This window comes from Cyprinus carpio, chromosome B8, assembly GCF_018340385.1.
Source record: "Cyprinus carpio isolate SPL01 chromosome B8, ASM1834038v1, whole genome shotgun sequence".
Taxonomy (NCBI): Eukaryota; Metazoa; Chordata; class Actinopteri; order Cypriniformes; family Cyprinidae; genus Cyprinus; species Cyprinus carpio.
The window spans coordinates 2,001,890-2,014,039 of NC_056604.1; the positions used below are offsets into that span (position 1 = coordinate 2,001,890).

Genomic DNA, 12,150 nt, shown 5'->3' on the forward strand with positions numbered 1-12,150 from the left:
TGGACTTTACCACAGCTTTTTAAAATATTACAAATGATCTGTTGCTGGAGGAGCGGAGTGGAATCAGCTCTATGCTCATGTGTTGTGGATGAGACGAGACGTCGCGATCGTTTAACTCCACATTAGCAGCGGGGCCCTTTATTGTAAATGATGGGCCAACAATTGTGTGCAGACTCTTTCACCGAAAGCATTGGAGCCGTCAGGAGAGAGAGGACTCCTCGATAGTCACCAGCAGACGGAGCGGAGCCGTATCTCGCGCTTCTCGAGGGGCAAGGGAAAGACATGTTTCATGGTTTCTGAATCACCGACCATATCCGCTTCGACATCACAGTGAGGAAACATCACACTGACATGACTGATATTAAAGACACAATAGAAGACCGTGCATGCATCATGACTTGATGGTTTTCATTCAAAATCACACTCGCGAGTATGTTTAATGTTGTGTTTGGGTTTATAACTTCAGTCACTGGCTTGAACGATTTAAAATCTTATTATACCTGGAAAATCTATTAACAATTCGGCAGTGGAGAAGTGCTCTGTTCCTCACACTTTAAAGCCACTTCCAGAACTAACATAAAATATATTTTTAAAACGTCTTTAATAGAAGAAAGAAAGAAAGAAAGAAAGAAAGAAAGAAAGACAATTGGTTTATCAAATGAAAAATTGGGGGACAGTTATAGGGATGACTTTGTTAAATTGTATGTATGTCGGTAATTTTTTTAATTCATTTATTTTATTTCTTGTATTGTATTGTAGGTGTAATTTATTTTTATCTATTTATCTAATATTATATTTTATTTATTTAATTATTTTTATTTTAGTTTTATTTTTTTTGCCCTGGGACACAAAAGGAAAATTACACCCTAGGCTAAATCTGCTAATTTTACATTGATTTTATTTACAGAGGTTTTATGTTTTATTTTTTTAATCTTTGTATTTGTATTGATTTTTGGATTTGTCGTTTTTGTTTGTTTTGTGTTTGTATTTGATGGTTTGTTTATTATTTTAATTTTTTTTTTTTTACTATTCTTAACACAGTTTTTATTGGTTTTTTCATTATGTACAACATTTTTGTTCTACACTTTTGTACAATGTATTTATAATTTTTTTATGTATTTTTAGTGTTTTACATATTTGTATGTGTTTTCTTATTTTTAACATCATTTTTGTGTACACGTCCTTTATTTTAGTTTTTAATCTTATTTATTATTTTTCGGTAATATAGGGAAAGGTAGAGTTGTGTAAAGTTGATATTTACAAAACTGTACATATCAAAGTCGCTCTCCGGAATAGAAATTTCCTGTTCTCTCGGACGTCACCAAAGGGCCTAATAATCACAGGGGTACCCTAAGCTAAAAGTGAAACAAACATGGACAAATAAAGTATAATTGGTTTGCATTAAAGCACTTTCGCACATGGTCGGCGCGCCAGTTTTCACAACTCTATTACTAATAGACAAAATCTTTTTCTTCTTAGGGTATATTCACACTAAATATTTATATAATGTATTTTGTGTGTGTCTGTGTGTGTGTGTGTGTGTGTGTGTGTGTGTGTGAACACACCCTTCATTGAATAAATAGCTTCAACTCAGAAGTACATACATCAGATCACAAAGCTAAAACATGTATGAGCCATGTTCTAAAATAACACACAACACGGTCATCAATTCCTCGCCTAGTAATCACACAGCTGGAAAGCCTGCTGAGAAATCTGATATACAACTAGCGAAAGAAAGCTATGTATTATAGGTATTTGGAGTCCTTTTGTGTTCTTGAAGGTGGCTCAAAAACACTTTATACAGACGCAGAAAACTCTTTGAATCTCAATCGCTGCCTCATCTGACAGAACGAAGATGAGCACTCAAACTCACAGTTAGGATGATCAGGGTCTAACACACATCAAGCACACACCAGCCTGCTTTTTCTTACAAATAATGTCTGTTTTTAAAGCACTTCTCACAAAACCACACACCAACATTTTCTCATTAGAGGAACACACACCTGACCTCCACGTGGCTGCTGCAGCCGAGAGACATTCACCACCACACTCTCAACAGCCTTTAGCTCAAAACAAAACGCGCTTACTTAAAAAAAGCATATTGTGATGCCATATGCAGATATATATATATTAATAGATGATATCTTATACTAATATATATATATATATATAGTGAAATCCCTACCCCGGATCCCGTATATATAATAGAATATCCGTGCTGTGGCAAACAATGATTAATTGCGATTAATTGACATCCAGCCCAAATAAAAGTTTTTGTTTACATAATATATGATGTGTGTACTGTGTATATTTATTTGTTGTGATAAGCACAGTTTCTAAAGAAACTAGTCACTATGCAATTACTCATAATGGAAGAAATAATATAAGACATGCAATATCAAAGCCCTATATTGAGTATTATGCTTTAATATGTTAATTGTAAGGCCATAATGTGTAACGTATAAGGCCCAATTTTAACATAGTCACATAAGTTTATAATGTATGCACAATTTTACTTATGTGAATTTTATAGAATATATTTTATATAATTATGTACATACTTTTAGGTATTTTTGATGCATGCCGCCAACATATTTGTGCCAACAATATGTATTTTATATATGCAACTTTCAATTGAAAACAACATAGCAGTATATACAAAAATCTGTATGTTTATGCATATCATGATTCCTTTTTTGCACAGTCTATTAAATACATTTACAGATTGATCAAAATTCAAGACATGTGCAGGCAGAAAATGGGATATTTTTTATAGCATTTCAAATAGTTATTCAATTTCACACGAAGAGTGCCGGTTTTTTCTCCAAAAATGGCCCATGATTACAAATGTGATGGTCGATTTTTAAAGAAGTTAGTTAATTAAAGATAGGTAATTTAGACACTATATTGCGTTTGCTTGCACTATTTCGACTACAAAAATCAATCCAAACACAGTCACAAGCACTGTTTTGTGTCTCTCTGATCTTTGTAACATGACGCGTGACATTCGTTCATGAATGAATCAACTGTTTACAAATGAACTCGGTTCAATCGTCAATGAATCTCACTTCTTAACAGTGACTTGCTGCCACCTACTGGCGGTTTTAATTTCACATTTAAAGTATGCTATAGTGCAGTTGTTTTATTGTTGTAAACACGTATCTAAATGCCTCTTCAGACGCAGCTTCTGTGTTTCCTCTGCATTGTGAAGATGAATTTTGTTGATATTGATTTATTCAGTAACAGCCCGAATGTCATTATCTATTCTAATTCACAGATTAAATGTAAGAATTTCACTCAAAACAATGCACACCTTTAGAAAAAAAAGGCTTTATAAAAGTAAAAATGCCCATAAAAGATAAAAAATCAATTAAATCATTTCTAACAGTGTGAACTGAGCAGCACACAGAATATATAAAGAATATCAGAAACTGTAGGAGTTAGTTTAAGATACCAGCACACTAACACACTCAGCAAAATATCGTCTAATTACCATTATCGATAAAATCCCATTCATGTTTTTGGCAGTATGTCACACCGCGAGGTCTGTGCACGTACCAGTTTGTTCTCCTGCATGTAGATCCGCTGTAGTTTGCTGCGCATCCCTGCGCCAGCGCCACCAGACTGCCTCGTGTCACTGATGCTGTAGCACTGGCCAAAAATGCACATCCACTTCAGCTCTTTGCAGTGTTCACCCAGCTGCACAAAACACACAAACATGCATCCCATTGTCAGTACAGCCATGTGACTGCATACAGAAGAGATTCTCAAAGTTATTCTGTCAGCTGAACCCCTTCAAGCTTCAGGACTAGATAAAATAATTTAATAGATCAAACAAGTCCCCTCAAGATTCGAAACTAGTGCTGTCAATCCCTTCATCGCATTCCAAAATAAAAGTTTTTGTTTATATTATACGTGTACTGTGTATATTTATTATGTATATATAAATACACCACACATACAGAATATATTTTGCAAAATATTTACATGCATATATTTTTTATTTGTATAATTTTAATGGATATAACATTCTTCTTAAATATATACATGCATGTGTGTGCATTTATATATTCATAATACATATACACAGTACACACACACATGACCGTGGAGCACAAAACCAGTCTTAAGTGTCTGGTTTTTTGGAAATTGAGTTGGTAACATACACCTGAAAGCTGAATAAATAATCTCTGCATTGATGTAATGCTTTGTTAGGAGGACAATATTTGTCAGAGATACAACTATTTGAAAATCTGGGAATCTGAGGGAGTCAAAAAAATCTAAAATATGAGAAAATCAACATCTTTAAAGTTGTTCAAAAATGAAGTTTCTTAGCAATGCATATTACTAATCAACAATTAAGTGTTTTGATATATTTACAGTAGGAGATTTACTAAATATCTTCTATGAAAACATGATCTTTACTAACATCCTAATCTTCCTATAAGATGTTTTGGCATAAAAGAAAAATCTATAATTTTGACCCATACAATGTATTGTTGGCTTTTAACTTTATTTTAATAACTTAGCAACACATAGGTATGTTGATGGTTCTCTTACACCTTTGCCAAAGTCAAAAGTCAAATTCAAGCATTTTTACAGTGCACTTTCATGCAACTAACAGTTGTGTTGAATTAGGTATTAGCATGAATACATATTCTTGTCCACATTAAATCAGATGTTGCATATGCAGATCTGAACAGTTTTGCTCAGATATTTTTTTTAAATACAATTATGCCATATTAATTACTAATGCTATAACATAAGTAAAAATAATTAAAAGATCTAATCTGAGTAAGTCTATTGCAAGCTATTTCTGTAATTAGAGCCAAGCTATATAAAGATGCAAGAATCCTAACCCTATTATACCTATGTTATCTACTAACACACACTGTTTAGTCAGAGAATTGAACTTTTTAGTATGAAAGCAATGCAATCACTTTTCAACACCTTGAATATATGGAAATCCAAGCATTTTTCAGAAGAATTTCCAGCACCTGTATGCAACCCTGCAGTCAGGCAGTTAATAAGTACATGTGGGTAAAACAAAATAAAATATATTATTTTTGAGTGATTTATTTTGTTTTAGATTTTGTAATATTTGTAAACATATTTTTATAACTACTTTTTATATTTGAAAACTATCCATTTTATTTTAAATATTTTTGTATTTTATTTTCCATCTTGTACTCCATTTTAAAAATATTTTTTACTCTTATTTCAAATATTTTTATTTTCCTTCCATTTTGCAAATATTTTTAAATTTAATTTTTTATTATTTTTTAATTTTGTGTTTTTATTTTTTTTTTAAATAATTTAAAATATCTGTTAAATAAATAGAATTAATATATATATTTTTTTACAGTTATTAATTGAATTAAATTATACATACATGATTTGATATTGGTCATAAATCAAAAAAAACTTTGGAATGTTGATATAAAACATGGACGGAAGCGGTGGTGCTTTATTCGCAAATGTGTGTTCAGGAGAACAAAATCTCACTTCCTAGGAAAAGCAAAAATCAATAACTATAATAACATCAAAACAATTAAAAGTTGGCTGCAACCAAAGGAAGCATGTGACTCTTTTTCCCACATGTTAAGATTTAATTTGCATCTCAGCGTTTCCATCTAGTGCTTTTATCGCAATATCCCAAAATTTCCAATTGGGTCAAGTGATTTTTATATCCACAGAAAGCACATTAAATGTAAATATGCGAATTGTTCTACAAAATAAGTTTTTGCGCAGAATAAAATTTCAAAATTTGGGTTGAAATAATGTTATATTCATTGTCTTTATCAGTGTAACACAATATTTATGTGTAAAAATTCAAACAACATCGTTATTAATTATTGTAACATATCAAAATATTAATAAAAGAATAAGCGGAGCAGCTACATTTTAAAACATTTTAAAAATGTAAAATTACAAATAATTAGTATTTGGGGTGGTATTTTTTAGTATTTTATTATTTGATTTTTGTTTTTTTTTTGTATGTAAGGATTGAAATTTTTGTGTCTCTTCTGTAAATCAGGGAAAAATGTATCATATTTATTTTTTGCACGGAAAAACTAAAACAAAATTGCAATTAAATTAAAAGGAAAACTTTTTCATTTTGGGGGGGAAAACAACAAGAATTTAAAGCAGTATTTCACTTATTTTTTTATGCTTAAACCCACACATTTATCCCATGCATCCATCAAGTGAGTTTGGAGCAGCTCACCAGTTTGAGAGTATGTGGTCAGTGAGTTTGTCCTGGTTGCCGGCGTGCACTTTCTGCAGGAGCGGGCAGTGGATGGCCACGGTGCACAGAGACACGTCACTGAGCTGCTTACAGCGGTACGCCGTTTTTTTGATCAGACCGGGACAGTGAGACGCCAGAGAGCAAACACCCTGATCCTGAACGTTACGGCAGTCGGAGATGTTGATCTCAGTGACGTTCTGCCTCCGGGACGCGATCTTCACCAGGAGATCGTCTTTAACCTGACAACACATCAATCTCACTTTAATATTATTACACACTGTTCAATCCCACCAGTCACAAGGCTTTCACTTATAAAGCTCTGATATAAAATGTTACTGGCTGGTGTTTTAGAGCATTTTCTGCAAATATGAAGGGTCTCTATTTATTTTATGTTCAGTTTGTCATGTTTTGTGCAAACGGTGACCAGGGCAGTTTATTATATTCCTGTTTGCATCATGAGATGATGATGGATGCATCAAAGCTCCAAAACAAAAGGCTAGTAATATATGTTAAAGATTTTTGGTATGTTATCTTTAAGGTGCCATGTGAATCTACATATATTGAGTTTTGTTGAGTGTGGTCATAGAATGAGTAAACATGTTGATGGTCACAATAGTGACCGCTGGGATAATATTTATTTATTTTTTTGTGTCTTAGTATACCTATTCAGTGTCGTATAAGGTTTAATGTAGTGATAGTAACCTTAGAATGTTTTGAAACAGTTAACAATGGGTTAATAACTGGGCTGAGATATATAAAAATGTTGATGATTGCAGAAATAATTTAATTTCCGTATACACATTATCCCACCGGTCACAATTGTGACCAACCATAAAACACAACACTTTTCCATAAAAAATATAATAATACGGAATAAAATAATTGATTATTTCAACAGGTGGACAATATAAAATAAATAAATAATTGATTATTTCAAGGTGTTACTAATGAGTGATCATTTTTTATATTTTCAATTTTTGATTTTTTTTTAGTTTTTGTTTTGTTTTGTGATTGTGATGTTTAGTGATTTTTGCTTTTGTCATTTTTATTAGCTTTTTTATACATTTCTATTCAGCTTAGGTTTTTATTTCAGTTTTAGTAATATTTATACTTGCACTTACCGTAAATTTCAGTTAGCTGCCAAGGCAACATTAGTAATTTTTAGCTAATATTTTTTATTTTATTTCAGCTTTAATTAAAACCTGAAAATTATTGTATTCGTTTTAGCAAACAATAACTTAAAACTTAAAATAAAATTGCTGCCATTATACAAAAATGTATAAAAATGCAACAATATTTTCAGCTACAGTTCAGTTAAACAATACAAATAAAAAACATGCACAAGAAAAATTATTGGTAAAATCGTTATTAGGCTGCATGACTTGGTGGGGGGGGGGCGGTTGCTATCAATTGCATTAATTTCTGATGCAAGTTTCTTTCTCTTTTTTTGCGATTTTGTGAATTTTTGCGATTTAAATTGCTTTTTTCTTTCTTTTTTTTGGATCCAGGTTTGCTAAACTAGGGCTGCACAATTTGGCAAAAATTATAATTATTTCTTATAATAATAATATCTAAATAAACAAAACTAAAAAAATACTATTGTAATATTTCAGTGTAAAATACAAACTAATTGAGTATTTAAGAAATTATAATACTAATAAAAAATAATGGGTATTTACATTACAACTGTAAAATTACTACTTTCTAATATTTTTTCAAATATTAAACCACACTGGACCCTTTTAGGCGTTTGACTCTGAACACGGGCAGGGAAAGCCTATGAAACTTTTTTTTTTTTTGTTTTTTTTTTTTAATAAGTGCTTTGTTTTTTTAGTTTGGGGAACACGGTCGGACACAGGGTCGGGGGAACACGGTCGATTAGATGGCCGCTAACTTTACTGATCTGGGTCAGCAATCGGGTGGTGCCGATTTTGCCACAAGACCTCCTCTTTGATGTACCTCTGGCCTTTAGCTCTGCAAGCAGCCTAACAGTCACGCACAACAAATCACATAATTCTATAACTGAGAGTAGTTTTATAGATGAATTAGAATAAGCACAACCTGCTGGAGGCCGCCTGAGATCGATCTGTTTCCAGAACTGGAAGTCTAAGCAGAGATCGCAGCCAGTATTTTACAGACCAGAGACGCACCCAGACATCTCTCCTTCACCGACAGATGAGAAAACACCCTGAGAACACATGACACAATTTCACGCGTTCATCGACTCTTCATCACTTCAAATACGTGAATGAATCAAGAGCTGTACTGAAATTAGACAGTCATTTTAATTAAACAATATTTAATCTCAGTATTCAAGCTGCAGGTTTGATATGATGCTCAATGCAGATCATTTGGTATCGAGTTGGTCACCAGTCCATAATCCATAATAACACTTCCTCCAGTGAAAAAGAGCATCTCCTGTTGTCTCTCACATCAGAATTCACACATATATTTGTTTAGAGCTGTTTAAACGGTGCTTGATCTGTGCAGATTTCTCTCCTGATTCAGACCAGAACATTTTTTTTTCACTGGAGGAAGTGTTATTATGGATTATAGACTCTATGTATTTGAGTTAAAAAACATCTTAATGCTGGATGTGTTTCAGCTTTTGTCTTCTCCCGGATGTTCACTGATGGACTGGAGTGCTGTGGATTACTTGTGGATTATTGTGATGTTTTTATCAGCTGTTTGGACTCTCATTCTGACGGCACCCATTCACATCCATTGCTGAGACACTGATGCAGTGCTACATTTCTACAAACCTGATGAAGAAACACACTCATCCTAATGTTGGATGGCATGAGTTAAACAGACCTTGAGCAGTATAGAGGAGGGCAGCTGGTTAATGTCTGTATTTTTAGCGCTCTTCGTCTCCTCCGAGCTCTCGTTTTGAGACGGCTGACAGCAGCAGGAGGAGGAAGAAGTCGAGGCACTGCCTGCATCTGTATGCCGCCCCACGGCAGAGCCGTCCTCCTCCGAAGGAGAGGAAGAGGAGGAGGATGAAGGCAGCGAAGAGAGGAGGCACCGGCTGTCTCCTCGCTCCTCTCCGTTCTCCATGGCCTCCTGGAAGGCACAGCGAGGCTGCTTGCGGGGAGTACACCGCTGCAGCTCAGCACATTTACGCTTGCACACCATTTCCGAATAGTCAGGGACGACGGCAGAGAACAGCGCCGGGGGCCCGATCAGCTTGGAGAGCAGACTCCGACCCTGGCCCTCCCAAACGGCCAGCTCTCCCGGAGAGAGGAGGAACCTGGCGCACTCCTCGGGCGAGTTCAACGAAACGCAGCGCTCGGCGAGTTTGGACACCGCCGCGCTCTCGAAGGGCCAATCGTCCTCGACGCTCCCGCTGGGGCCGTGCACGATGAAGCACAGCATACAGGGACCCTGAAGGAAGCAGTTCCTCCTTTTCTTCTTCTTGCGCAGCTTCCGTGATTTCTTCTTCAGACCGTAACCATTTTTGGAGAGAAAATGGCCCATATAGATGATTCACGGTGACTCTGGGAACGAGAGAGCAGCAAAGGAAAATGAGACCGTATACAAGCATATTCACAAGTTTTCACTGCATTTTTGTTATGTAAAACAATTCAAATAGCAGCAGCTTTAACAGTAAAAGATCTGGTACTAGCGTAACATGACATGCAGACAAAAATCTGTGTCCCTGCAGCACAGAAGCAGTCATAAGTAGCACAGGTATATTTGTAGCAATAGACAACAACACATTGTATGAGTCACAATTATACATTTCTCTTTTATGACAAAAATCATTAGGATATTAAGATTAAGATCATGTTCCATGAAGATATTTAGTAAATGTCCTACAGTAAATATCAAAACCTAATTGTTGATTAGTAATATGCATTGCTAAGAACTTCATTTGAACAACTTTAAAGATGATTTTCTCAATATTTAGATTTTTTTTGCTCCCTCAGATTCAGATTTTCAAATAGTTGTATCTCAGACAAATATTTGTCCTCCTAACAAACCACATTCAATACATCAATGGACCTAACAAACCACACATCAATGGAGAGATTATTTATTCAGCTTTTAGACGATGCATAAATCTCAATTTTAAAAATATTGACCCTTATGACTGGTTTTGTGCTCCAAAGCCACATATTTATTGTTTTGTTGTATCGTTATAGTAAATCATGGCTAGGTTGCACTAATTTGATTTATTTGAAACATAGCCATAATTTACTAGAACAAGCGAACAAATTAGCATGATGAGGCCTCGATTTATTAAAATGAGTGAACAAATTAGCACAAACAAGGGAATTAATTAGTACAACACAACCTAAATTTACTAAAAACGAAGGAACAAATTAGTACAATGTCACTGCAATTTATTAAAAGTACAACAAGGCCATAATTTACTAAAAGAGGGAAGAAGTTAGTACAACGTGGCCACGGTTTACTGAAACAACATAAATTACTAAAGCAAGGGAACAAATCTGTATAACATACAATATTTAAAAACTTTCCTATAACGTTTAATGTTCAGAATCACTATAAGTGTTAATAGGTTCACAGAACGTAACATTGTAACATTTAAAACATTGATCAGCACAAAGTGTCAACTTCTGACTCGATCATCCAGTGGAGTGAGTTGGGGGCGGGGCTATCTGTTTGAGCGACCAATGGCAGACAGGAGGCGTGTTTGGGAAACATGTTTGACAACAGTCATTATTTTTGCAGATCAGTCTGATATATTTAGGGTATTACTATGTCATATGTATTCATATTATATGTAGGTAGCGCTGATAGTATTTGTTTCTTTTCTCTGTTTTGTTTGGCTCTGGTTTATTTTTTGTGTTGTTGTTTAAACTAACTAGACACTTGATCCAGTGGTGTCTTTCCAATTATTTTATAAACTGCACCAGCATGAGGCATAGCAAGATCAATACTATGGTCTATATATCTATACCATAACTGTGCCGTGTTTTCACCACAGCACTTTTTGCATTAGAAACTGAGTATTTAGGATAGCATGGCTGCATTATATGTCTCAGATATGATGTGTAATGTGTTAGTGAAGCTCTGTGCTACTGTTAAGTCTCAGCAGGAACCGTACAAACATCCACAAACACTGCTGTCACTGTTTACACACGAGCCGCTGAGTGTTGTTGTGTTTCATTGAGTGAGAGCGGCGGACGACGCCATTAAAGTCCCTCGTGAGAAAAGAAGCAACAGCGAATATCTGTCATAATAAAACCTGCCAATCCTCACCAGCTCACGCGACCCTCAGCACCTCCTTCTCGCGCTCGCATAATCCGCGCGACACACAAACAGAAGCGAACGCACCGCAAACGCGCGCTCGCCGTGTCAAGCTGCTACAATGTTTCAAAACACTTCCGGATTTCAAATAACAGCGGAAATCCCGCCCACGGCTCGAGATGAGAGCGGGCGTTCATTGGCCAGATTATCTGTCTGTGAGGACACGATAGCCAATTATTTGTGATTTAAAGGGAACTCTTTAAATAGGGCTTTAACAGGACGGACTGTAAACCACACGTTCCTTTTTAACATCAACACTTAAGAATTCTGAAAGCGGGTTTGTTTTGGACATCGGCAAACTTTCGTAAAAGAGTGTTTATGAATCTGTCCAAATCATCTACACCCCTTCCAGCCAAAAAAAAAAAAAAAAAAACACGCGTTCTTGAGCGTCGTGAGTTAAGATTCATTTTAGCGAGTCGGTTCGGATGATTCATTCCAATGAAGCGCGATACAATGTGCATGAAGTATCATATAAATTGTTCCTAATATTGTTATCACCCCTCAGTTGTACTTGTGAGAAATCCATCAGTTTACAAGTCAAATCAGAATTAATTCTATGGTGTTTTTTTTTTCTTGTGCGTTCAGCGAGTCGGTTCAGAAGCTTAATTTCAATGAATCACGATCCA

The 12,150-nt window shown here is 35.1% G+C and overlaps 1 pseudogene; it reads right to left on the bottom strand.

Moving 5' to 3' along the window:
• Positions 1–6,222: 6,222 nt before the first annotated feature.
• Positions 6,223–11,634, bottom strand: LOC122138302 (annotated as a pseudogene).
• Between the last annotated feature and the right edge of the window lie 516 nt (positions 11,635–12,150).